This window comes from Lathamus discolor, chromosome 1, assembly GCF_037157495.1.
Source record: "Lathamus discolor isolate bLatDis1 chromosome 1, bLatDis1.hap1, whole genome shotgun sequence".
NCBI classification, from domain to species: Eukaryota; Metazoa; Chordata; class Aves; order Psittaciformes; family Psittacidae; genus Lathamus; species Lathamus discolor.
In genome coordinates, this window is record NC_088884.1 from 130,656,787 (window position 1) to 130,684,782 (window position 27,996).

The 27,996-nt window shown below is 39.5% G+C and overlaps 1 long non-coding RNA gene across 6 annotated transcripts; it reads left to right on the forward strand.

Moving 5' to 3' along the window:
- The first annotated feature begins 3 nt into the window (after positions 1 to 3).
- LOC136022198 (uncharacterized) lies at positions 4 to 27,805 on the forward strand. Of its 6 annotated transcripts, XR_010616077.1 has the most exons (6): positions 4 to 255; positions 2,167 to 2,494; positions 2,921 to 2,967; positions 3,856 to 3,922; positions 7,606 to 7,694; positions 27,623 to 27,805. It is a non-coding gene; the product is annotated as an uncharacterized LOC136022198 (long non-coding RNA). The 6 variants fall into 6 exon arrangements; XR_010616063.1 differs by having other exon boundaries at positions 2,167 to 2,967; XR_010616080.1 differs by lacking the exon at positions 2,921 to 2,967.
- Positions 27,806 to 27,996: the final 191 nt, after the last annotated feature.

Consider the following 27,996-nt stretch of genomic DNA (forward strand, 5'->3'; position numbering starts at 1 on the left):
TCCGGCCCCCGCCGCCATGGCGCCCGGGGGTGAGGGTGGGCTGTGCCTTCAGTGTGCCCTCAGAGCTGAGGAGCTGGTGTCCTTGCGCCGGAGGGTCCGCTTGCCCACCTGGCCTTCTGTGAGCCTGCGCGCTGCTCTGAGTGAGTTACTTTACAGTGTGTCCCCGGAGTTGTCATCTTTCTGACAGACGCTGCTTCGAGCGCTGTGCTTTGGCACAAGTATGCAGGTTGGTTTTGCCCAGCTCACACTCTTGAGGTAAATGCATATTTATTAAAGCTTGGCATTAACATATTAAAATGTCCAAAAGTCGGGGTTTGTGTTCTGGATATGAAATTTATATGGAAAGTGAGTTACGGTTTATTAATTCCTCCAGCTGCTGCCAGGTTTTAGAAGTCTCCTAGGGTGCTCAGGTAGCTGAACATACATATACAGCCCATTACAGTGCAAAATAAGTGGTATATAATAATAAATATTAAATGTTCGCATGGTGTGTTTGTCTCCCTTCTGCAAGGAGCTGCCTGCCCTGGCTGGCTGGTTGCCACAGGGGCCTGCCTTCACGGAAGCGCTCATACGGGAGCAAGTTACAGCTGTTTGCTCTACGGGGCTGCCTGACACAGGGTGAAGACTGCCCAAACCAGACAGACGAGTCTGATCCTCTTCCCTCTGGAGGCAGTGACAGGTGCAACAAACCCGGAGAGAGCAATGATGGACAAAGGAAAACAGTTGCCTGTGAGAGCATCCCCATGGGGGATCTGTGCATGCAAACAGTGCAGCTCGCACTGCACGTGTGCTGCACCATTGATCTGAACATGGTCAACAGACAAGATAATGGTTTCCTGCAGCCTGGTCAAAAATCTTCATGTAGGAGAGCGCTTCAAGTTGGGGAACAAGGACATTTTTGGGAAACGGAGCACACAGTAGTCCTAGTCCAGAAACTGGCTGTATAGTTCCCTCTTACTGACCATATGCTTAGCAAACTCCACAAGTGAGTACACCGACTCAGTTAGTACACCAGCATGTGTGTAAGAATATGGCTAAGTCAAGGAACCTGCCATGCTCATAGTTACTCTTGAAGCTAGGCCAAAAAAAGAGCCTGCAGTGATCAAAACAGAAGAACACAATGCTAATATGTTTTCATATTTAGCTAGCTTTTTTTTTTTAAACAACTGACAAATCATCAAATATGAAAATGTTACTTAATTTCACAGATATTCCTATTCAGTTGTAACTAGAAAACTTGGCAAAAGCACCCTGTTATATTTCAGCTGACAAGTTTTCCAGCCCTCAGAGTGGGAAAACATACAGCTATTTCAGTTCGCAAGACTTTTATTATCGCAATTTCATATGGACAACAAATGTTCATGTATAGTCTGCTAATGAATGAAAAAGAATGATTTAAATGCAAGAAAAAGAAATTTAATGAAAGTAGCATCACTCAGGAAAGCATAAGCCTGAAGGTGAAATGAAAGGCCTGATTATGGCTGATCACGAAGAGAGTTAAAGAGCACTCATTTAATTAATCTGGAGGAAAAAAAAAATAGCATAATTCAGTTAAAAAAGTTTTCTAGCTTCTGCACTCTTGCAGTATGAATTAAAATTAATAGTGCTACAATTACCTATGCCAAATTTTGTTATCCTTCATAATTAAGATTCTGAGGACAAACCGTAACAACTACTAACCTTTAAAAAGCAGTGTTTATATGCTGATCATACGAAGTGAATGATGGATTTTCTATTCTCTGAACACTGATGTGTTGTTATAAACTATTCCCTTCCTTTGAATTTGTCGTATTTTCCAGCTGACATCTACAAATCAGCCACAAGCAAATTCAAAACAATACAATCCTCATTTCTCAAAAAGAAAGCAAACTAAGATTCTTGCTCTTCTCTTTCTGTCCCATCAGAGAAGCAAAAAAATACATACTACAAAATAACTGCTTATATTAAGCAATGAGGTTTTAATGTTGGAGTACAGTTTTCACCTTTCTATACAATTGCATAAGAATTATTTTTTAAACGCAAAACAAATGGTTTTGTCATGTTAACAAATAAGTTTCTAATAATTTGAAGCTACTCATATCTCCATCTGTAAAGTTCACAAATACATAATTTTCTCAATTTTTCAAAGGTTATTAATGACTCTTCTATCTTGTTCTTCCTCAAAAGGAGACGGTTGATGAGAAGCTCAGTGTGAGCTGGCAGTGGGTGCTTCCAGCCCAGAAACCAACCATGTGCTGGGCTGCATCAACAGAAGTGTGGCCAGCAGGTCAACGGAAGTGATTTTCCTCCTTTACTCCACTTTTGTGGGTACTCTCACCTGGAGTACTATATTCAGCTCTGGGGCCCTCAAAAGAAGAGGTACATGGACCTTTTGGAGTGAGTCCAGAGGAGGGCCATAAGGATGATTGTGACTACTCTTCTGACAATGTGCTATGGAGGTGCTACATGATGTGACAGCCCCTTTCTTCATGGATACAGGATACATTGGATACAGGTTATGTGGTTACAGATATCCACAGAAAGTTACATCTGGATTAGGTGACATTCAGGCCAGGATCCTGTGACCTAATCATTGGGTTGCACTGTGGGCAGGTAGCTTGACTTGCTACAGGTGTGGGGCAAAGTCCTGCTGCCTGGAAGGTTCTGTAAGAAGTCTCTGGCAGCCGTGTCCTTTGCAAAAGCAGCAGCTTCTCTGGACCTGCTGTCTGAATCCTCCATTAAGTCTGTCATATGCTTGATCTAGAAGGTTACTTGCACCCTTCATCTGTCTCAGGACCATTCAGATCTCTGTGACAGAACTAGAGTGGTCTGACTCAAAGTCCCTGTTCAGACAGGCATACACTAAAATAGGCTGAATTGCTTTTAGTTTTGTATCTGACACTCTAGCCCTGTCCTTACATGTCCCTCTTTTATTTCACAGAGAGATGATTAGTGTGAAGCAGCATAAAGTACCTCAGGTAGACTTTTGTAAGTTATGTTTGTTAATCTCATTTTTTTTAGGTGAAAGTCCTGAGCATGGATTATCGTGGCCTTGCTGTATAGATGTCAATAAACAATCAGAGCTGATTACAAATATTTCAGATGCTCTTATTAATCAGAAGTTATGCAAGTTTGAAAGACATGCTAAACATATAACCATCTGTCAAGATGTTTATATTTTTATCTCACTGATTATGAAATTTTCACATCTTCTACCTTTTGTCAATTTTGATAAAAGCAAACTAAGTTGAGTTTGGGGAAACCCCAGGTTTCAGACCCCCTCCCCACTTTCTTGCTGCTTGCTAATGGACTCAATTTTAACTTTGTTGGCAAGCAAGATCTCTGCACAAATGTAGCATGTGTGTCAGTTGTCATTCAGAGAATAAGGTTTGCTATTTGCTAGGATATGGAGCATGCAATTTGGTAGACCACCCTGAAATCACTCTCAAAACTTAAGGGAAAAGTAAAGAGAAATTGCTAATGAGCTGTTGTCTTTAACAGAATGAATTTTTCAGGAACTAATTACTAGATTTAGAGAAAAAGACTCTAAAATAAATACATATGACAATATGTCTTAGTATTGCAACATCTGGTTCTTGTCGGTCTTTCAGAGAAGTACTGCTCACTGACAGCATAACTTTCACAGCTAGAGAAGGGGATTAATTTTAAGGCAAATCTCATCTTCTAAATATTTTTCCAAATAGGAGTTTCTACTTGAGTTAAACGTTTCCTCCTATACTTCCATAGCTGAGAACATATTAAATACAAATGCAGCTGCTGGGATATACTCCAGTTCTCAATTTCTATGGTTTATTTAATCAAGAATGTGAATTTATTGCTTCCTTACTGACAAAATTATGTTTGTTGCAATGTCAGGCTTTGCCGTATGAACAAAGTCCTGCTGATGTAACCCCCTCACTGGAAGACCTGCAGCAGCTTGTTAGTAAGTCAGCCCATTAATAGATGGCAATAAACTGTTAGATTTTTATATTATAGTATTTTGTATGGGGAGCATAAGCATTTCAGAATTGTCACAGTTTTTTTAACTTCAGCATGTAGCTCTTTATACTACATAATTTTGAAACTTTTGTTAACAAACATAGTAAGAAATGCAACTAATTACCAGCCTTTGATCAAAACCAAATAGAATCACAGAATCGTAGAATACCAGGCTGGACTAGATGTCCCAGCACCTTGTCTAGCTGAATCTTAATAGTGTCTAGTGTTGGGGAATCCACCACTTCCCTGGGGGGATTATTCCAATGACTGATTTACCTCTTGTGTGCAGTTAGAATCTCTCCCGGACTAACTTGTGCCCGCTACCCCTAGCCTTTTCGTGTGAGTCCTTGTAAAAAGGGAGTCTCCATCTTCTTTGTAGCCACGCTTTAAATGCTGGAACGTGGTGATAACGCCTCCTCTGAGTCTTCTTTTCTCAAGGCTGAACAAAGCCAGCTCTCTCAGCCTTTCCTCATACAGCAGGCTTCCCAGTCCTTTGATCATCTTTGTGGACCTTCTATGGACCCTTTCCAGCCTGTCCACATTTTTTCTGAATCATGGTAATTTTAGTGCAGATGAAAGACTGTTGCAAATCCAGTATTTTCAAACTCTGGTGCCAAAATTCAGGACATCAGAATCTGTGTTTAGATGCCTGCATTTTTAGAGATTTGTGAACCCTGAATGTCAGAAAAGCTTGCATGATGTGCGTCTCTGACAGAATCCAGTCAATACTAAGGTATTTCTATGATTTTTCATGTCCTAATGGAAACCTTTTCTCTTTTCTATTCTTAGGTTTCAATGGCTTGTGCATTACTTTACCTTTTCTGTAGCATCTTCTTTCTTGAAAACTAGAATCAAATCCTGGATTTAAGTTTTCAGCCTTCCTGTCCAAATCAGACACTGTTTTGGATATCATATTCTCAGTCTCAGACTCAAAATTTCTGCAGTTCGCCAACTCCCTAAATCCAGCATCTGACCTTGAATAGCAGGCAGAGTTTTCTCTGACTGCTGTCTTTGCACTTTATCCTGACTGGGGTCACAAATGAGTATGTAAATAATATTCTTTAAACAGTCTTCTGTCCAGTTTTTAACGTTACAGCTCTTTTTCATCTCACCTAAAATTTTTATGAACTTATGGTGGTTTTCCATATTTTGACTCTTATTTTATTTATACTGATGGTTCTAGTTATAAGTAAATGTTACCTTCCCAGTACCTCCATCACTTTGTAGTTTCTTTGATATCAGTATATTCTCCAGCTAGATTGGTTCTTTCTGTATATTATTTGCTGATGCTTTCTGGTTTTGTTTGTTTTAATGTTTGTATCTTATCTCTGACCAGTCCTCTACTTTTGACACTCCTTGTTCACTCATACCTGCCCTTGCATCCAAATTCCCCGTTTTAAGCAAAGCAGTACAATTGACACACAAAGTGCTAGAAAAACAGAAGGTCCTGCATGTAATCTTTTCTTCTATCTTCCTCCAGAACTTGAAATCCCAGATAATCTTGCTAAGCTGTTCTTTGAAAAGTAAACTGAGACATAAAGTCTCAGACTGCAACCCTGGTGTTTTCTTCCAAAATATGAATTACCATCTTTGCCCACCCATGCTAGTCATGACCACAGCTATTCCCTAATTAGAAGTGAGAAATTAATTTTCTGCTTTCAGTATAAAATTTCACTTTCTTGGCATGATGCTTCTGTACTCAGCATCCGCCTACATACTTCACAGCTTTCTATTTCTTGTGTTACCTTTCCCTTATTTTTCAAGGCTATTTTTAATATCTACAAAGAATATTTTCTATTTCCATTCCTTCCGATTCACCATGATTTTCCTACCACAGTGCAGTAGCTTTTCATATTACTCCCATGAACTCTCCCTAAGTCCCAAAATCTGTTGCAGTGTATTGACTTGCAGAAGCTCCACCTGGACAATAACATTTAGCTGTCATCACTACATCAGACACATTCTGAAGAAAGAAACCTTTCCTCTTCCATCCCATAAAAATAATCTTCAATACATGTATCCCTTCATATCCAAGCAACTAGTTTGCTCTTTGTAGTTTGTTTTTGTTTTTTTGTTTTAATTCTCCTGATACAAATTACTTCTATGATTGTCTCCTTTAACCTCAGTGGAGTTTCTCTCCAATTTTCTTCTTGTTCCTTTCAAATTTTTCTTTGTTTATGATAAGATTTAGATTTCTTATACAGAGAATTTTTGTATTTTATGTATAATTTCCTGACATATTAGATATGTCTTTAGATTTCATTATTACAGTGTGATAATACTTAAATCTTCATATAAGAGCCACTATACAGAATCATTTTCTTACATCTTTATATTCTTTATATGGGATTTAGTATGGAAGGTGTTAAGTAAATGTGTTAAATCCATTCTGTGGTAAGAGATGAATTACCCTTTCAGCTAACCTGTGGACTGGACAAATATTTCAGGATTTTTAGGTATACTACTACATCAAAATTATACTAAGTTAAAGGAAACAGAAAGAACTGCTGCAGTCCCCCGGTTTTGTCCTGTATCTGACCTCAGCATGATTAGATCCCTTTGCCCTACTTGGCTTTCAAGTTTGCCAATATTCACATTTCCCTTAATACCCTTTATCACCAAAGGCATTTTCCTTCCTCATTAATAACTGCTCCATTCCTAAGACATGGCACCAAGAGAATGGTGAAACAGGAGGCATGAAGCCTTGTTTTGTAACATCCTGAGTGTCAGCTTGGCAGCAGGGCAGAGAGGGTTCAGGTGCCACTATCATATGACTTCTTTTCACCTCTTTCCAAGAAAGTTCTGGCTGTTTCCTAAACTCATCGAACTAATTACAGAAGAGCAGCTAACAGCCACGCTGCTTTAACTTATCAATAATGAAAAATGAGCTGGAGCTGTCAGGAAATACATTTGACATCTCAGCTTCGAAGAACAGGAACTCTGTTCTCCCTCTGTAGATATGAAAGGAAATATAATCATTAGTAAACCTAATTTATTTCATAAGCAGAGTTGGCAGTGTGATTCCTTTTCAAGACTTCCTGGCACTTTCCTATTATGAGAGTCTGCTTTTAGTTGTCTGCATCAGACAAACATGATTTGTTCAGGCTGAAATAACCCAAGCTGAGCATTTGATTATCTAAGATTATTTTTTATCTTTCAAGTTGTGTATCCATATTTTTTATGCTACTATAACTTTAAAACCATTATAAATAAACACATATTCACATTAGGAAGGCATCAACTCAGATGGTAAAGGCAGTATATGGTAAATGAGGAATTCTAGCATGGAGCCACAGCAGCTTAATGCTTTAAGAAAACAGATGATTAGGTAAAGAAGACAAAGAGCTGGATGTGATCTTTGAAGCAGGAATCATTAAGGAATTCAAAGGTGGATGGGCTATAGATTGTGGAAAGGGAAGATAGACATTAGTTAGATATTCAGAATTCTTCTTTCTCAGAATACAACAGAATATTATTAGGGTACAAAGAAATGGAGAAAAAATATCTTTTGAGGCCAGCCTTCACAGGAACCTAAGGAGATAAAGAAATCAAATAGCAGATATACTTCATATTTTTCAAAACTGAGAAAGCAAAAGGGAACTGAAACGTGGTTTTCTTCATTTACAGGAAAGTAAATAAAACCCCCTCCCTATTCTACAGAAATTCAGTGGGTTCTGTAAGGACAGTAACAAGGAGAACTTTGAATCTCTCCACTGGTATGTGTATATGTCCTCTGGGTAAGCGTTTTTCCACAGAAGATGAATGCCTTACACAAGCAAAATAAGAATTTATGGGCTTTGTGAAAACTATCTGCTCTTGTTAGTACAGCTTTTTAGGATAAAAATATTTCCATGCAAAGAGTCTGTTAAATTGACTTTAATTTTTTTTAAAGGATTTGACAACAGAGAATTCTTGTTGGGAGATGCTATATGGGTCATTTTGTTTGTGCATTTTGTGCTAAAATTTCTTCAATATTTTCAACAGGGCTTCAGCTGATCTGCAGCACAAGAACCTGAAATTAGCTAGCACAATGCAATCAATATTGAGCAATATTTTGTCTCTGAAAGAAATTCAGTCTGACAGAGAAAAGACCAGTGTAGGAAAAGTGAGACTCTGGCTGAAAAGCTGAATACAGAAATTCCCTGCAAACCAGTACAAATTAGTTGATGTTACCAGAGCAAGAAAACCGTAGTGACAGAATAAAATGTTATCCAGGTTCCAGAATACTTTATTATCGCCACCTTAGGTCACTAAGCTTCACAAGCTATATCCATCAAGTTTGATAGCAGTATATATACTCACAGCTGAAGCTAGAAGGTGCAGTGCTTTAATGTACTAACGATTTACATTAAGACACCTGGGTTCAAAGTCAGTTTATGACAAGAACAAAATGGGTTTGTTGGTCTCAGCCTGCTCTCTAGTGGACAACTGCACATAAACTCAGTCCTGAGAAGAATCCCAAGAATTAGATTTGGTGGCCAAGACGTATGATGAAATTCATATTCTCTGAACAACATTATTCAAAATGAAATTAAACTGGGTATCTGTGCTAATTCTGAAACACTGTAAAATGAGACACGTCCATTGGCATCTCTTAAATACTGTATTCAGTATTCTTGTAACCAGGATTTGGAAGGAAACAACAGAAGGGGAACCAGTACAATGGGAGGCAGAAAAGGAAATTAAATGTTTTCATGTTAGGTTAAAATGAAGATAAGATGACATACTGCTGTAACAGACATTTAATGTTTATGACTAGGTAAAATATTTGTCTTTATTTACTCTTCTTCATAATACAAGACAACAAGAAATGAAAAAAAATGGCACACACAGTAATGATAAAAGGAAGTATTTTCTTGGTACATAATTAACCTGTAAACTCATGTCTGAAAGACATCTCAGAGACAAGAGCTAATCAGGACTTAAAAAAGATCATGCTTTTATATAAATAACAAGAATAGCAAGAGGTATGCTAGACAGTATTAAAATGTATGAGGGATATAAAGTCTCATGATTCAAGATTTAAAACAAACATAAATTGCCTAGAGCATGAGAAGAAACTACACCCACAGATGTTTTATTTCATTAGTGTATCCCATACAATGTTTACATTCACTTCAGCAGGCAGGCAGCAGAATACTGGAGTCTAGATTTGTGTAGTCTGTGGTATTTCCTATGCTTCCAAGACAAATTCCTTAGTGACTCATTTGTAGAAATCAGCTGCAAAAAATTGCATGGAACCCTGACCCCATTTCAGGTTATTCCCCTTTACATTGCCTAATCTTTTATTAGTCAGGAGAACAACACTCACTGATAACCAAGTATTTACAATTACAATCATATGCCAATGACAGAGGCAAAGTAAAAATTTTATTGAGTTAAAATATCTTTACAAAACTTTTTTTTAATATAAAAAATGTTAGTTATTGCTAGCTTATAACTGACCATTACATATTATGTATATATTTGTATGCTATATTCATATATATACACACTGTATTTACAGAGTCTTTTACAGTCTTGTGCTTTTTCCTAGTCTTAAGCTGACTATTCCATTATTTTTCATCTTGTCACCTACCTCACTGATTTGCAGGAATATTTGAACACTTACGTTTTACAAGCCTACATTTCAAGTTTAAGATAAATTTAAAACTAAATTCTTACCCAAATAAAGTTCACTTTATGGAGTGGCTGCTGTTTACCTTGTTCAGAATGCTGTATTTCTAGATTTTACATAATTAAACAAAAAACAAAACCAAACAAAACCCCAGCCTCTTTTTCAGTCTTTCAATGTCAGAACAGCCTCTCTGACATTATTCTGATTCCAAATTTAGAGAATCATCATTTTTCATAAGAAAATAGTTTTGCCCTCAATTTTGCAGGGAAATGCAATTCCAGATATAATTTAAAGTGCAATTTATCAAACATTAATTTCCACTGCTCTCTCAGTGACTAATTATACTATTAGTTTATCAAAGCTCTTCTTTCATGGCCCTTTCATGATTACCACTTCTGATTATTTTATTTCCAATCATCTGAGAGCTGATGGTTTACTTAAAGGTTGAGCCAGTAAATGCTAGTGTGAAAATGTGAGTTATCATGTACAGAAAGACATGTTTCCTAGACTTTGTAAGAGAAGAAGTACATCTTAACTATTTTTTTAAAGTGAACTAAGTGAATCTGAAAGCCTCTAAAATCACAGGGCAAATAAAGTAAAACCTTAATGTACTGGGGAAGTGAGATGACTCAATTTCTGCTTATGTGTAAGCTTCCATGAGTAAATTCTTACTCCAAAATTATATTTTTATGGAATAGCTTGACAAGCAAAATTCCCATGAAGATTAAAAAAAAAATTAATTAGAAATGGTAAAGAGGACCTAAATTTGTGAAGCATAATGCAAAGGAATGAAACACTAAGACTCCTGTAACTTCAAAAGAATTTGAATTATGCATTTAAATTCAGACTTATGGCATGAAATAAGATAATTACCAGGAAAATAGCAGCTTTTGCAGTCAATAACAGATACTGGATTGAGTTTGTTAATTTTTCTGAGCTGACAAATGAAAGATGATGGCTGCCGAAATGAGCTGCAGATTATATGAGAACTACTATGGTCCAAAAGAACTAATGCTTTTATTCTCAGAGCTTGAAGCTGTAAGAAATATTACAGCTATTTATATTTAGCTAGTTGGAGTGCATCAGGTATCCAGTAAAGAAAGATTTCTTGATGGAGGTAGTCTTCTGTTTCTATTTAGCATCAAACAAAGCTTAATAAAATGATAAAATGTTTTTCTGCTCTATTTTGATAATTCAACAGTAGTATGACCAAGAAAGCCCTGTCAGAAGTACCAACTGCTTGCACAGAATTCCTATTGTACTCATGACTACCCACTGGCAAATACTAATATGCAGAACAAAAGTAAGTAAGATAACTACAGCTCAAAATAGATAGTGCTGGAAACAGGATATAGCAAGTGTACTGGTAAAGGAGAAATCCCACCCATAATAGTGGTGCCTCACTGCTGGAGGACAAAGAAATAAAACTCAGTATTTTTGCTATGCAAGATCTTAATCTTTGTTTGTGATCTTATGAAAGAGCTTAAAATCCTTTACTTTCTGCAAAGCAGATATCCATGCATACTGAAGGAGGAACATACTGTAACCACAACTATATATTCCAGGGATATAAACCACTGAATGACAGCTCAGGATCAGCCAAAGCTGATCAAAGCCTCAGGAATCTTATCTCCCCAACTTCTGTGGGAGCCCACTGTGACAAGCTTATCTCTTTGATCTCAAATTTAAAATATGTCAGAATGGATTAATTCTACATGTTTATTTTCACATTCAACAGTATTTGTTTAATTTTAAGTGGTAGGCAGGGCCCAAGCTTTCCATTTTCTCACTGGTTTCCATCACTTGGAAAGTGCCATGGGCATGGCATGGAAGAAAGTTCTAAATTTGGGATTTCAGCTGAAATCTTTTCAGCTTTTCCTCAGCTCTTCTTCAAAAGGTTTCTGAACTGGATTGCAGAGAAATGTGAGTGGTAAAGAACCTTAGAAGAGAAATCTGAAAAAGATGCCATAGAAAAGGAAGGGAGAATAATCCCAGTCTGTTACTATTTTTACACCTCATTATTTTGAAAAGTCATGGATTCTGAACGCCACAACTGAACTGTTTTAGCCATGATGGAGATTTCTCAGTCCAGACAGTCAGTTCTCCTGTATGCAAAGGTACAGTATACTTCAGACAAGTAGGCCATCGCCCTGAGGAATAGACCTGACTGGAGGCTCAGAGTTACCCAGGGTCCCTTCTGTGAGGTTCATGAGAGGAGAGCCCTACATCTTCCTTCTGCACAATCTCGTAATCATTGACTGTAACTATCACAACTGACTTCTGCATTGAGGCCTCGGTGCTGGGCCATTCCATTCAGTTCTGCTGGACCTGTGTGTGCAAAACTCATTAAACAGCTAGGTCACTGAACAGGTACTGTCAAGAGTTGTCCCTATTCCTTTAGCAGGGAAGCTTGAGGCACACCTTACTATATAGGCTTACTGTGCAGAGTATCACCATTATCATTTCAGATATGATGGCAGAGAAGTCCAGTCACCCCCCACTGCCATGTCCCAAAATGTCAGTGAGAGTGCCACAAAAATACAAACAGGGACAACTGTTCACTGAAACTAATAGTGGTACAGGGGAGAGAAGCACTGGGCAGCTGCATGAATTAAGTATTCATAGGTGTAGGAGAAAAAGCAAGGGTAGGTAAGAACAAAGAAAGTGCTTGAACAGCACATGCACATATACACCCTTGTGTCCCCACATTTTAATTTCTTTGTTCTCCACAGACTCAGTTCTGAGGAAAGGGAACCCAGGAATTTCCTCAACAACATCTAGACTAGAACATGGTGAAGGAACAGCTAGAGGCTTACACCCAGGCACTCCTAACCTACAATTTTGGTTTAATTTATAACAGAGTAATGAAGTAAGAAAGAGGAAGCTTGTTAAAAGGAAGCAAAGGGCAGCTCAGAGTCCCAACTCCGTACAGGCACCAAGGAACCTATTTAAGGGTATTCTAGTAGAATCACATACTTTCTCTTAAGACTTCAGAAAGGGCAAAAGTAAGCTGGTGTAACTAACCAGCAGGGTAAGTGAGGTTGTTAGAAGCAAAAATACATCTTTGAAAATGCTGAAGTCTTGTTCAAATGACACAAGAAGAAAGAGTTACAAACTTGGGCAGGTTAAATGTGAAAATGTAATAAGGCAGACCAAAAAGCATCTGAAGAATAACTGACAAAGGAATCAAAACTAGTAATCTTTTTCTCTACAAAACCCATCAGGAGCAGGAAGTTTGCCAGAATCCGTAAGGCCAGTTCAATTTTTAGGGCATAAAAAGAGTACTTAGAGAAGACAAGGTCATTGCAGAGAAGTTAAGTGAACCCTTTGCATTGGTGTTTGCTGTGGGAGGAACTGGGAAGATTCCAAAACCAGAACCTTTCTTGGCGGGGGACTCATCTGAAGATCAGTCTGAAATTGAAAATACTGTAGAAGAGGTTAAGGAATAAATAGATAAAGTGAAAATCACCAGGACTGTATAGTATTCAATCCAAATTTCTAAAGGAACTCAAGGACGAAAGAGCTGAATTACTTACAGCAGCTTAAAATTGCCTTGCTTCTGGAAGGCAGCAGATGTGACATCAGTTCTTTAAAAAGTTTACAAAGAAAATCTGAGGACTGGTAGGAATGTAAGTCTGACCTGTACTGAGCAGATTGCTATGTACCGTGATAGGGAGCAGAATTAGGGGACACCTGGGTAGGTTTGATTTATTGCGGAAGAGTTAGCATTCTGTTGAGGAAAATACTGCTTTACAAGTATGATAAACATTTTCCAAATGAGACAAAAAAGATAGGGATAATACTGGGGTGATGATGCTGATACAGTCTACTTCGATCTCCAGAAGACTTGAATTCCGGTTAAAATTAGGGTTTGCTAAACTATAATGTCTACAGGGATGGTAAGACTGAAGGAAGAAAAAAGATCACCAAGGAAGTGCAAGGCAGAAGCTGGTGGGTTTACAGGGAGAACATTATGGGAGGGCATCCTAAGCAGCCTGGCCTGACATTAGCCTTTGGGCAAGACTGAGGAAAAATAGTTGGAAAGAATGTGGTTCTTTTTTCGAGATGGAGAAAAAGGCCCATAAAATCAAAGACCTCTTACTGGTAAAACGTGATGCTATTCACTGTGTTACGCTTTTCGGTGCATTCACATGAAGCTCAGTAAATAGGATTTTGCCAACACTAGTAAAAGGCCAGGAGACTCTGTAGTGACCTGGCCGTGCAGAGTCTCAGGAGCTGTCTGGGCTTTTCTTGACTAGAGCTGATTTTAATTTGGGGTTTTTTTCAGTGTGTAACAATTGTCAAGTGGTCAACTGGGTTGAGCTAACTGGATTGAGCTTGGTCTGTGGATAGTTTAGATGTTAAAGGCCTAACCACCCCATTGTCACAGTGGCTCTTTACATTGATAGGAGCTGTGGGAGGCTGTGGAGCAAACCTCAGACTTCAGCAATGAGAAGGATGCAGACTGTAGTAAGAAAACCCAAGCAGACCCCTAAACAGAAGGGAAAGAAACTCCTACTACAAACATCAAACTATTTGCAGCAAAGGATGCAGGGGGCCAATGACTCGTAACACCTCCATTTCTCATGCAGTCTTTGTAAGGAAGATGGAAGTTGCCAACCTTAGGATCCAGTGGGACATGCAGAAGGTGGGCACAGCACCAGAGAAATTGAGCAGAAACAAAGAAGTTTATATACAACAATCTTAACTGTATTGTTAATGGATTCATTCTGTATTAATGGGGTAGTTTGTACCATTAGGTACTTAAAACTTTACTAGGACTAAAACAACATTCTTACCTCCTTTTTTAAGGTATGATCCCTTTAGCCCATAAGAGGATTTGAATGTAACAGCCTCAGGCTAGGGCTAGTCCTAAGGGTTAGGGTTAAGGTTTGAAAAGCCAGAAAGCTTACAGGGGGTGATGAGACTGGTGGCAGAAAAGAGACACCAAGGAAATGAAGGGCAGGTGTCCAGGAGATTCCCAGGGATAACATGATACGAGAGGTCTAAAGCATGACACAAGGCTTCTGCCTAAGCCTAGTGTTAGCCTTTGACTTTAAAGTTCAGACAATGTGGTTGAAAAGAGTGTGCTTCTTGATTCAATATGGAAGAAAATGTCTAGAAACGCAGAAAAGATCTATCACAGGTAAATTCCAAGACAATATCTGCTATATTGCGCTTTCTAGAATCATGGAATCATTTAGGTTGGAAAAGGCTTAAGATCATAGAGTCTAACCGTAAACTTAGCACTGCAAAGAGATCAGTTATCGTGATGGACAACCACCAGGGACCAGAAACCCTCAAGAAGCAATGGTAGGACATTTCAGCCAGTGTGGTAAAAGCATTAAGTCACATGAATGTCTGGAGAACCAGTCCCCTAAGCTAGAGTCTGAGGCTGACTACTAACCTGTGAAGTTGGCTGTAGTGGTCAAGTTTATGGTACCATGCTTTGCATATGGAATACAGTTCTCTCTGCATTAAGAGACACAAACTCAGGCTTTGTTCGTCTTATTTCATGCAGCCAAAAGAGAAGATGCTCACATTTTTCTGTGTGTGGTTTTTTTTTTTTTTTTGTCATTATTTAAAGTCCATATCAATTAATAAAGCACAAAAAAAAAGGAGAAATATACAAGGAAAAAAAAAGAAATGTTGGCAGCAAACATCTATATTGCCCTTTATGTACCCACAAGATTTTCAGTGAAGTCAAAAGAATCGCATATAACAAAAGGCTCAAATCAGACTTCTTTTCCCCATGAATCCCTGTGGATTCATAGGGGTTTCAATGGCATTAAATTCAGTGAAATTTAAAGGAATTTCAGTTCTAAATATATAACAGCCTAATAGGTTGGAACAGTAATTCTTCTTCCATCAAATTTAATGGATACTTTTTAGATTTAATGTGTTTGTGACATTTTTGCAGACTCGTATTTCCTTTGTTGTCTTCATATTGCCACAGAGTTGCACCCCAGGGTACTTTATGAAACTGTAACTGACGTAAAAACTTGATTGGCAGATTTTTGTGTGTAAAATATATGTTTCATGACATTTTAAAGTATTTCTTGATGGAATCTACTTTGTTCTCTATTAGGCTGTAGTTCATTCTGTTATGTGAAAACATATTTTTGCATTTGGGTGCAGTACCAAATACACTGCTTCATGTACTGTCAGTAAAATGTTAAATATTGCTTATTGCATTATGACAGGTATCTAAAAATACAAGAGGAACATTTCTATTTTGGTAAACTGCCAGGACCTTCCATGCAAATAGAATTTTTACTATTTCTTTCGGTGTGAAGTTACCAAAATGGAAACTATGCATAACAAACTAGCATAATTTCTTTGAGGAAGTCACAATAAAAGCAGGCAAGAGTAAAGAAGTACACATTATTCACTTGGATTCCAAGGGAGCTTTTAATCCAGTACCAAATACATTATTAATGAATAGGGTAAGAAGGTAAGGAAGTAATACTCAACTGGATAACAAACTGGCTTGATTACAAAGTCAAGGAATGACCATAGATGTAAAAGGAAGATGACAAATGCAGCACCACAGAGCTTAGCATCAGATCCTCATCTTCAGGATGCTAATGAAATGCACACCTAACAGAGCTTCCAGGTATGCAATCTGGTGTGTCAGAAATAAGGGTAACAGATGGTCATGAACAGAAAGGAGGAAAATATTGTTTGAACCAAATGGAAAAAAGCAGGTATGTATATGCCACAGAAATGAAAATGTAAAATGTGTAAAAGTGAGCATAAGGAAGTTAAAGAAATAACAGAAATTATGCCCCAAACTATGGGCTGTACTGAGCATGTCAAAGACCCAGCAGTGTTCAATACACAGTTTAAAACATGAGGTAATTAGATAAATTATTATATTAAATTATGTTCAGACCATTTGGTAAGAATGTAAAATACTGCATAAATGCAATTAGCCATTCAATATCTGGTAGCAGCTAGAAAGGACAAAAATTATACGCAGAAGATGGAGAATGCCAAATCCAGACTCATAGTACAAAGGAGTATGAAAGGAATTGAAAATGATAGTATTAGTTCAAATCTGTCCCAGGAAGATGAAGTTCTTTCCACCAGTTTACTTGTTTGGGTTTGAGCAGTGAACTGGTAAATACGCCCACAGACACATCAGTGACCAACAAAACTGCAAAATGAATTCTTCTCTTCCTCTGAGAATCTTCCAGTTATTGTCAGAAAATAAGAAGGACTTATGCAGGTAGGGGACACCACTTGTTGGGAGACTGCTGTGATACTTCTGGGAATTAAGAGGGATTTAGTTGCACAGTATTTCAAAAGTGCATATATTAAGCACTAAGGGATTTTCTTCACTGCTGTACTCTAACTAGCGTGGTATATGCTAAATTCACCATCCCTGTGATATCCCTGCACTCTGAGTGTTGCAGTGTGAGTTCCCCCTTTCCTCCAAATGTGCATACTCAAGAACAGCAAGTGGAAGCAGTGATGTTGCTACCAAATCCTACATAAGTCACATGAAAGTTTATTCTCCCACCTGCCTTTTCAGTTGTCAAATGCAGTCTTCAGAAGAACCAGTCAGAAAAGACTAAGACAACAGCAAGTGCAAGCTATACTTCGCATCTGACCATACTCATTGACATTGAGACAGCTTATTCTTTTGACAACAGCAGTTCACAAATAAACATTTGGCTAAAGCTGAAGCAAAGAAATAAGTGATGCTACTTGAAGAGCTCAAAGGGGCACTAAGTCTCCTCTGACTGAAAATACAAAATAGTAAGTGGCCAACTCAGTCCATAAGTAGGGACTGTTTGTGGATTCGTACATCTTTGCATCTTGGACTACTGCTTGCTCTCAGGCAGTTGTCTTTGTTGAACTGTGCTAGATGATGATCTTGCTTTTCATTCTTCAGTTACCTAGATAACAGCAAAGCGATGTGAAACCAGCAGCTTTGCAGACCCTCTAACCTGTTACTCATCTTCTGAGAATCAGAGTCAATTCTGGACACACAAAAATCATTCTCCACTCTTCATATTGCTTTTTCATAGCTCTGAAGTCTGAAGATCTGAGATCTCAGTGTTCTGCAGCATCAAGTCAAGCTAACAAAGCTAGAGGATGAAGAATGTGGGGCTATGGCTTGATGAGTTACATCTTTATCAGCCTGTATCAGCTAACAACTACCTGTGTGACAGACAAAATCATTGAGGGATTGAGGGCAGGGGGAAGAAGAAAGAAAATACTATTACACACGGTCACTACCTTCTGTTCACAGAATCACAGAATCACAGAATCCCAAGGGTTGGAAGGGACCTAAAAAGATCATCTAGTCCAACCCCCCTGCAAGAGCAGGGTAACCTACAGTACATCACACAGGAACTTGTCCAGGCGGGCCTTGAATATCTCCAGTGTAGGAGACTCCACAACCCCCCTGGGCAACCTGTTCCAGTGCTCTGTCACTCTTACAGTAAAGAAGTTCTTCCTGATGTTAACGTGGAACTTCCTATGTTCCAGTTTACACCCATTGCCCCTTGTCCTATCACTGGATATCACTGAAAAAAGCCTAGCTCCATCATCCTGACACCTACCCTTCACATATTTGTAAACATTGATGAGGTCACCCCTCAGTCTCCTCTTTTGCAAGCTAAAGAGACCCAGCTCCCTCAGCCTCTCCTCATAAGGGAGATGTTCCACTCCCTTAATCATCTTTGTGGCTCTGCGCTGGACTCCTTCAAGCAATTCCCTGTCCTTCTTGAACAGAGGGGCCCAGAACTGGACGCAATATTCCAGATGCGGCCTCACCAAGGCTGAGTAGAGGGGGAGGAGAACCTCTCTTGACCTACTAACCACTCCCTTTCTAATGCACCCTAAGATGCCATTTGCCTTCTTGGCCACAAGAGCACATTGCTGGCTCATGGTCATCCTCCTATCCACCAGGACCCCCAGGTCCCTTTCCCCTTCACTACTTTCCAGCAGGTCAACCCCCAACCTGTACTGGTACATGGGGTTGTTCTTCCCCAGATGCAAGACTTTACACTTGCCCTTGTTAAATTTCATCAAGTTTCTCCCCGCCCAACTCTCCAGCCTGTCCAGGTCTCGCTGAATGGCAGCACAGTCCTCTGGTGTGTCAGCCACTCCTCCCAGTTTTGTGTCATCAGCAAACTTGCTGAGGGTGCACTCAGTTCCCTCATCCAGGTCATTGATGAAAATATTAAACAGCACCGGTCCCAGCACCGACCCCTGAGGAACTCCACTAGTCACAGACCTCCAGCTAGATTCTGCGCCATTGACCACAACTCTCTGCCTTCTTCCTTTCAACCAGTTCTCGATCCACCTCACTACTTGATCGTCAAGCCCACACTTCCTCAGCTTATCTATGAGGATGCTGTGGGAGACAGTATCAAATGCCTTACTGAAATCAAGAAAAACCACATCTACCGCTCTACCATCATCCCTCCACCTAGTCACTTCCTCATAGAAGGCTATAAGGTTGGTCATACATGACTTCCCCCTCATAAAACCATGTTGGCTGTTCTTAATGACCCCCTCATCCTTGATATGCCTAGTGATGGAGTCAAGAATAAGTTGTTCCATCACCTTTCCAGGGATGGAGGTAAGGCTGACCGGTCTATAATTACCCGGGTCCTCCTTCTTGCCCTTCTTATAGATTGGTGTGACCTTTGCCATCCGCCAATCCTCAGGCACCTCGCCCATTTCCCACGACTTACCAAAGATGATGGAAAGTGGCCTAGCAATGACCTCCGCCAGCTCCCTCAGCACCCGTGGGTGCATTCCATCCGGACCCATCGATTTACAGATGTCCAGTTTGCATAGCTGATCCCTAACCCAATCCTCATCTACCAAAGCAAACTCCTCCTTTGTCCTGACTCCTTCTGGGGCTATAGAAATCCGGGGCCCTCGGGGAGAGTCTGCAGGAGTAAAGACAGAGGCAAAGAAGGCATTCAGCACCTCTGCCTTCTTTATATCCTCTGTCTCCAGGGTACCCACTTCGTTCAGCAGTGGGCCTATATTGCCTCTTGTTTTAGTTTTATTTGCTATGTATTTGAAGAAGCCCTTTCTATTGTCTTTAACCCGACTAGCAAGATTGAGTTCCAAGGAGGCCTTAGCTGTCCTAATTGCCTCCCTACATCCTCTAACAACTGTCCTATATTCCTCCCAAGCGGCCAGCCCCTCCTTCCATAATCCATAGATTCTCCTTTTCCACTTGAGTTTGCCCAGCAGCTCCTTGTTTAACCACGCCGGTCTCCTAGATCCCTTACTTGACTTCCTACTCATTGGGACGCTCCGATCCTGAGCTTGAAAGAAGCGGTCCTTGAATGCTAACCAACTATCTTGAGCCCCTTTACCGCCTAGTACACTTTCCCATGAGACTTCCCTTAGCAGTTGACTGAAGAGGCCAAAGTTGGCCCTTCGGAAATCCAGAACTGTGGCTTTGCTAGGTATTCTATTCCTCCCACACAGGATCCTAAACTCCACCATCTCATGGTCACTGCAGCCAAGGCTGCCATTGACCGTCACCACTTCGACCAAACCCTCCTTGTTGGCGAGTACTAAATCTAGCAGCGCTGCTCCCCTAGTTGGTACGTCCACCATTTGCATTAAGAAATTATCATCAATGCACTCGAGGAACCTCCTAGACTGTGAATGACTGGCTGTGTGAGTCTTCCAGCAAATATCGGGGTAGTTAAAGTCCCCCACGACGACTAAGGCATGTAGTCGCGAGGCTACTTCCAGTTGCCTGTAGAAAGCCTCATCAACTCCTTCGTCCTGATCAGGAGGTCTGTAATAGACCCCCACAACTGTATCACCCGTGCCAGTCAGCCCCTTGATTCGTACCCACAGACATTCCACTTGCTCCTCATCCGACCCCGGACAGAACTCAATACATTCTGGTTGCTCTCTCACGTATAGAGCAACTCCACCACCTCGCTTCGCTGACCTATCTTTCCTAAAAAGGACATAGCCATCCATGACCACATTCCAGTCATGTGAACTGTCCCACCACGTCTCTGTAATTGCCACTAGATCATAACCTTTAGCCCGCACACAGACTTCTAACTCCTCCTGTTTATTCCCCATGCTGCGTGCATTGGTGTACAGGCATTTCAGGGAGCCAGTCCTAGTACTCTTTTTCCCCTGCGGGACAGGGTCTAAAGAGCTATCCTTTCCCACAAGTGAAACAAGAGATTGATAGTCCTCCTTAGCCCGCCATCCTTCAATCCCTAGCATGTTCCTCTTGGGCTTGTCCCCAACAGGCCCAGTTAAATCCCCTCCCCCCTTCCTAACTAGTTTAAAGCCCTGTCAATAAGCCCTGCTAACTCCTGCCCCAAAACCCTTTTTTTTCTCTGGGACTGGTGTATCCCGCCTGTCACCAGCAAACCAGGTGTCCCATACAGCAGCCCGTGACTGAAAAACCCAAACCCCTGCCTTTGGCACCAGTCACGTAGCCATACATTAACCTGCAGAGTCTTCTTATATATCCCTTCACCCTCGCTTGCAACAGGTATGGAGGCAAACACCACTTGCGCTCCAGACCCTTTAACCAGCCGTCCCAGGGCCCTGTATCTCTCTTCATTGCCCTTACATTCCTCGTAATAATTTCGTCACTGCCAACCTGAAAAACCAGCAGTGGGTAGTAGTCAGAGGGCTGCACCAGTTCAGAGAGCTTCTTTTTAACATCTCTAATCCGAGCCCCAGGCAGGCAGCAGACCTCCCTGTGTGGTGGATCCGGTCGACAAATGGGCCCTTCTGTTCCCCTCAGAAGGGAGTCACCCACCACAATTACTCTTCTTTTCTTCTTGGTTGGGGAAGTTCTGAGGCATGTGGGTGAGTGACTAGCCCTGGGTGACTCACTAGATAGATTTGCCTCACCATCTCCATTCACCTGGCCCTGAATTTCCAAGACCTCATACCTGTTATTCAAGGGCAACTGGGAGGGAGGAAGGGATTGTGAGGGTTTTCGCTTACCTCTCCGAGGAGGAACCTCCCTCCATCCATCCTTGTCCATTAAGCTCTCTCCTTCTGTCTGATGGTAGGAGGGAAGGGGATCCATATCTTGTTGAACCACTTCCCTCTGCCCTTGCCTTAGGGTGTGGTTCCACCAATCTATTTCACTTTCACACTCTCTAATGGCTCTCAACCTTTCTACCTCCTCCCTCAGTTCAGCCACCTGCCTGAGCAGGTCATTTATTTGCTCACAGCGAACACAAGCAGTGTCACTGGCTCCCTCCAATACAAGTGCCAGGCTCAGGCATTCGCTGCAGCCAGAGACCTGCACAGCTGCATGTCTGCAGGAAGGCAAGACCAGCTAAACCATAAAACAGAAGACTCCTCAACAAAGCAAAACCAAGAGATGCCCATATGCCTCCCTGCATACCTAGGACAGATATTAATTAAGGGTAGTCATCACACCTCATTATTGGTAAGAATAAAATAGCAAGCTAGTAAGTGCATCTTAAGAAAATGGATAGGATAGGCTAGGCTAGGCTAGGCTAGGCTAGGCTAGGCTAGGCTAGGTCTTTTTGCAGTGAGTTCTAACCTTCACTACACAGAGCAATACATCTGCCTTCCTACTGATGTCAGATGCCTATTGAGAAAATAGGTCTGAAAGCAGTGATTGTGGGGGATCCTTTCTGAGAGGTTTTTGTGCTGGGGATCAAGGTACTGAGAAGAAAAGAGAAGAAAATAAACCTTCTTGCCCCATCTGAATCCTTCTCACAGGAAAGGGATGAACTAATCTCTGCCATGCTGGCCTGTTCTGTGATGATATTTGTAGATCCTCTGTGTTATTAAATCCTTCTAAGACAGTATAGAAAGCATTTATGGTTTTCTTTTATGTCTCTCTTAAATCGGCCTACGGCTATTCGTGCTTAATTCTCAACATATCTCAGGTATTTTCATCATTTTACTGGTGATGGTAATATAAAGGCACTGTCAAACTCCAATAAAGCTTAGATCTATACTTCATATCTAATATTTTCATACAGAACTTTTCCTCAAAGACATTCAGATCTCCATCTTTGGTAGTTTTCCAGATTTTGTATCTGTGTATTAAGATGCAAATTATCCCCACTCTCCCTCCCTAAAGCCATTTCCTAATGCTTCTTTTCATAATATTGTTAGTTTCTAATTTTTTAATGCTGAGCTTTGCAATAGTAATGACCATTTTTGGTAGAATATGCATAACAGAACAATCTGCTGTTAGCACAACTGGCATCAGTGGTGTTATTCCTACTCTTTGTGAGTACAATGATGAATGCAAATAGGCTAAATGCATTTGAGAATAGTTTCTTGGGATCCTGTTCTGGAGAATTTTCCATTTAATTGTTTCTTTTACAAAGCTTTCAAGACATCTAGAAAATTTTTATAAGTCTTTCTAATAGGTTGGAAGAAATCTAATAGTGTTTCTAATAGGCATGTAGTGAATGAAGCTATGAAAATGAAATGAGGGTAGAAGTGAAATGGAAGCATTCTTGCTACTGTATTATAAAAAAAGGTCTTACTGCAAGTTCCTTGCTGTATGTTATTATATGGGGAAGAATTAATATATCAAATGTACTTATTGGTACCTCATTTGTAACTAAATGGACATCAGACATCATATGGTCTATATGGTGGCCTTCAAAATTGTATTTTATAGATATTTTTATGAACACTGTTTCATCCCCTCAAATCATAATTGACAAAAAAAATCAGTTTCATCTATGATGCTTGCAATAAAAATAATATGGCTTCAGGCATCAACTGGCAACATTATTTTCTGAGCACAGGGGAATCATTAATCTTAAGGGACAATCAACTGCTAAATCAATTATAAAAATGTAAGTGCTTTCAGTTAGCTTTAATTGTTCGTTATCACAAGAAATTCAAACACTTGGTGTCGCTGCCTAAGGCACCAGCTCAGCAAATCTATGAGGAAGTTCCAGCAGTTTGCATGAATGTGAAGCTAAAATATTTCAGTAAATCTTACTCAGAAACAAATTAATAGAGCATGGTTGCAATAACTACCATAGCTAAACCCAAACCCTATTAGCCTCCTCCATTTCTTAATTCCACTGAAATTTGAAGCACTGAAATGCAGCAGTAGGTCCTATTCACAGCATTTACAGTAATGGTTTTCCATAGACCTGCCTCACTTTATTCTTGTGATCCACCTCCCTCCCCTAGGAAAAAACAAACCAACCAACCAAACAAGTAAGTCAGAAATGCAAAAGAAGAAAGAATTAGCTGATGCAGATGCGGCATTACCAGATCCCTGTGAAGTCCACGGGCCATACCTCAGCCTGTTGTACAAGAAATTCTAGTTGCAGGCATTAGTGAAGGAATTTTTCCAAGTATTATTGCAAATCACAAAATTCCCTTTAGATTATCTCTGACAGAATTTTAAAATATTTACATTATTTAACAGCTCCTGCATCTTCTCATCTACATGCAAGCTGTAATCAATAAATCATCAATAGCTCACTTCTTTATTCTGTGGAATCTAAAGTATGCACCTTTCTATTGTTTTTATATATATATATATATACACACATAAATGTATGTGTGTATATATGTGTGTAACACCCAGCCTTTCCAAACCCATCACAAATAAATTTATTTCTAATCAATAAAGGTACACCTGTCACTTGGGAGCTGTGACTACTTCTGCATGTTGAGTAATGAATTTAAATAGCATAGGATAAAATGGCAGAACTTCTTTATGCATTCCGACTCTGCAACCTTACAACTTCGAAGATGAATGGAGCTAGGTCCAGTGTTTAGGCAATTATTTTATTTTACTGTGAATTGTGCTCGTATGTCATTAGAAGATCTCAAACTCTATTTTACTGTAGATATAGACTAGACTAGAATAGACTAGAATAGAATAGGTATAAGTTAAATCTCTCTGAATTTCTGCAGTGGTTTTAAATGGATAGACTTGTTGGATGCATTACTACCACAATCTTCCTTTTCCTCATTTTGTAAGCTTTGAAGTGATTAATAAGGAATGGTAAAACTTAGTAAAAACAAGTCTTTGTTTTTCAGTAAAATGCTTTCTTCAGGAAAAGAGAAATGGTTAATAAAGGAAGAGTAAATGCTGAAGATACAGCTTGGCATACTTTCCATAGTGGAAGTCATGTGGGCCATGTGGTAGGCCTTAGGCTGGCTTTTTGAGTATTGGCTATACTTCACACACAGACTTGAATGGAAATACAGTTTACTTAGAAATTTAACTAACTTTATTTAAACCACAGGGAAAAAAAATGTTTAAAACTTACTATTATCCCCAAACTCATTTTAAAGGTGTCTTTTGATAAGAAAAACTAACCCATTAATCTGAATGACAATTATTACTGTTCTCAAAACTAAACCACTTAAAGAGTCTGGGAGTTTTTATGGAAAAGTTTAAAACTATTATACTTCAAATTAAATTTGAAGGTATTGCATATTGAGTTGCCTTTTTTTTTTTTCTCCCATCGATTTTAATTACTGGTACATTTGCATGAAAATAGAATCTTTATTTCTTGAAAGCTCATCTGTTCCTGCTGCTTATTCTTCATTGAAGATGTCACATGCAGAGGTTTAGATCTTCAGGTGATGTAGAAGCAAGAGCAGATGTGCTTAGAAGAAAGAAAGTTTTTTATGCAAATCTTATTTTTAATAAAACAGAAGAGGATAAAAAGTGAAAATAAATGCTCTGGATGCAAAATTCCAGTAACTCTTCCAGGAGATACCGTTATCCCTCCAAACACAAGAAATTTTGAACTTTAAAACTGAATATAGAACATGAAAATACAATATGAATAAAGATACACTAGACCACTGTTTGCTCCCTCCCCCAATTTGGTACTGACGTACTTACTATACAATAAGGAAAACCAAGACCCAGGCAGTGAAGTTTATTTAAGCCCTCAAAATGAGACTTTTTCTCTACAAAAGTTTCTAATTTTTGATGGTCCTTTCTGAAACAAATGGCCAATTTCTATCTGAAGAGAGGCATTCCTGTTGTAAAAATCAGTCAAATGCTCATGCCTTAGTATGAAGAAACCATGAGCAGCCAATACTGAACGAACACAAACTATGAGCTATATATTGGCTCCTCCATGTGCAGATCCAGTTGAAACACAGTGATGCAACACTTGGAGGAAGTTTGCATCACCATGTGTAAGTGCTTTCAAAGAGAACTGAAAGTATTTAGCACTGTATTTAATATACAACCCCTGCTTCTATTTCTTGATAATGTGGCTCAGTTCCAGCTATCAACAAAATTCAGTACATGAAAATAGTAATGAGACCCTGGGCTGTATTAGGAATACAAGAAAAGCCATCAAAGCCTCACATACTAAAATAAAACTCCTCTGCTTTAAAAAAGCTACTGTGCTCTACCAAATTTTATTGAAGATTAACTGGTCTTCAGATACCTCTGCCTACTTACATAATAAATGTGGTGATTATGTTTGACAATCATTGCAACTGCCTGCAGCCTATCTGGGAAGCATCCTGAAGTTCATCACACTCCAGGCACCAGACTGGTGATGACAGTAAATGAGCTGTTATTCATCAGGTATTCCAAAGCTGTAGACAAAAATTTGGCTGTGTAAATAATGTTCTGGAATGACAAAATGGCACTAGTGATCCCCAGTCCATGTAAGATAAACTAGAGGCAATGCTGCCTCTCTGCTGAAAGGGGGCATCACTTGGGAAGGGAAGAGGGATTGGGTTTATAACATAAGTCCTACTAAGAAAAACACAGCTCTGTTAAAGCTCAAGAAGCAGTATTTGACCTCATTTCTTCTGGTACAGAAAATGCCACAGAGGCAGAGGCAAGGCACTCAAGACAGTGCACTCAGATACTCAGATTCAAATCTGCAATACAAATGAATTGCTACTAATAAAAACAAGGCACAGAGTCCCTTTTACATTGTTTTATCCTGTTTAAAAGACAAACATTTGCACACTGCAAGCCTCAAATGGATAAAAGCTACCATGAGAACTTATAAGCCATCTGCTAGCTTCCTAATGAAGCCAGTAACTATTATTGTTTACAGTTGAACACCGGGGGTCATGTGTATTTGCTGTAATGAAAGAATCAATGCATCACTGCAGATGCGAAAAGAGCACTTTTTTTTTTCCACACGGCTAATTATAAATACAATAAAATAGCAAATGAAAAAAAAAAAAAATCTGTTCATCTCCATAGAGAAATAGTGCTTAGCACACCAAATACAAAATGCAGCACTGTTCTGGTTTCTAGTAGTCTTCCTTTGACAGACCCATCGTACAGAAACAGAATCACAAGAAGTTACTCTTCAATATTTAACAAATAGCAGATCACCAAGGAATGCTTAACCCCTAATTCTCTAATCTTTACAAACTTCCTACATTATTTGTGTTCCTTATCTGAATGAAATGATGAGTGTGTATTAGCAGATATCTCTCCGTAGCTGTTTCTCTTGCTTGGAGAAGACACTAAGTTATGACAATTTGGCTCAGTTGAGCTACTGAAAATGTCCTGAAGTTTCTCGGGTTTTTTAAATATTGGTTGAAGAGAAACTGATACACAGCAGTGATGCAATTGATTCTGGCTTACTATTTCATCATTCACACAAAAATACACTTACAAAAATACACAAAAACTTACACAGTATTAATATTACTTCACAACATAAATATTTAGGCCTTTGTACCTGAACAAATTCTTAAATTCACTGAAAACAAGCCATTCATTTTGAAATCTTGTTAATGGCCTTTATTTACTCCAAAACCAAAGTACCTTATTTTCAGGAAATTTCCTAAAGCTTGTGAGTCAAAAAAGCTTACTTGTTTTGCTGAGTTGGAACACTACAAATGATTCTTCATTGTCCCTTTATGTCTGATGGCCACATAGCCGTGGCCAGCATGTATAGGCAAACCTGTTGTGTGAACCACTGCCCGTGTTCCTGAGCTATGCACATTCCACAAGCGAGCGGCCTCAGAAGCTGGGTAAAGAGAAGGTAGAAGGACCTGCTTAACATCCAAAACTTTGCTTTTCTTTGGCAGACATGGCTGGACCCCTCCAGAGAAGATCAGTGAAAGAGCAGAGTGACTGGAGTACGAAGCATGAGGAGAATAACTGTCCTAGTTTCTGCTGGGATAGTTGATTTTCTACCTAGTAGCTTACATAGTGATGCATTTTGGATTTAGGATGAGAACAATGTTGATAACACAGGGATGTTTTGTTTTAGTTTTGTCTTTGTTTTTGTTTTAGTTGTTGCTAAGCAGTGTTTATATGGAGTCAAGGACTTCTTCAGCTTCTCCCACAGCTCCACCAGCAAGCAGGCTGGGGAGCACAAGAACTTGGAGGGGACACAGCCAGGACAGCTGACCCAACTGACCAAAGGGATATCCCCTACCACTGCGTATCATAACAAGTA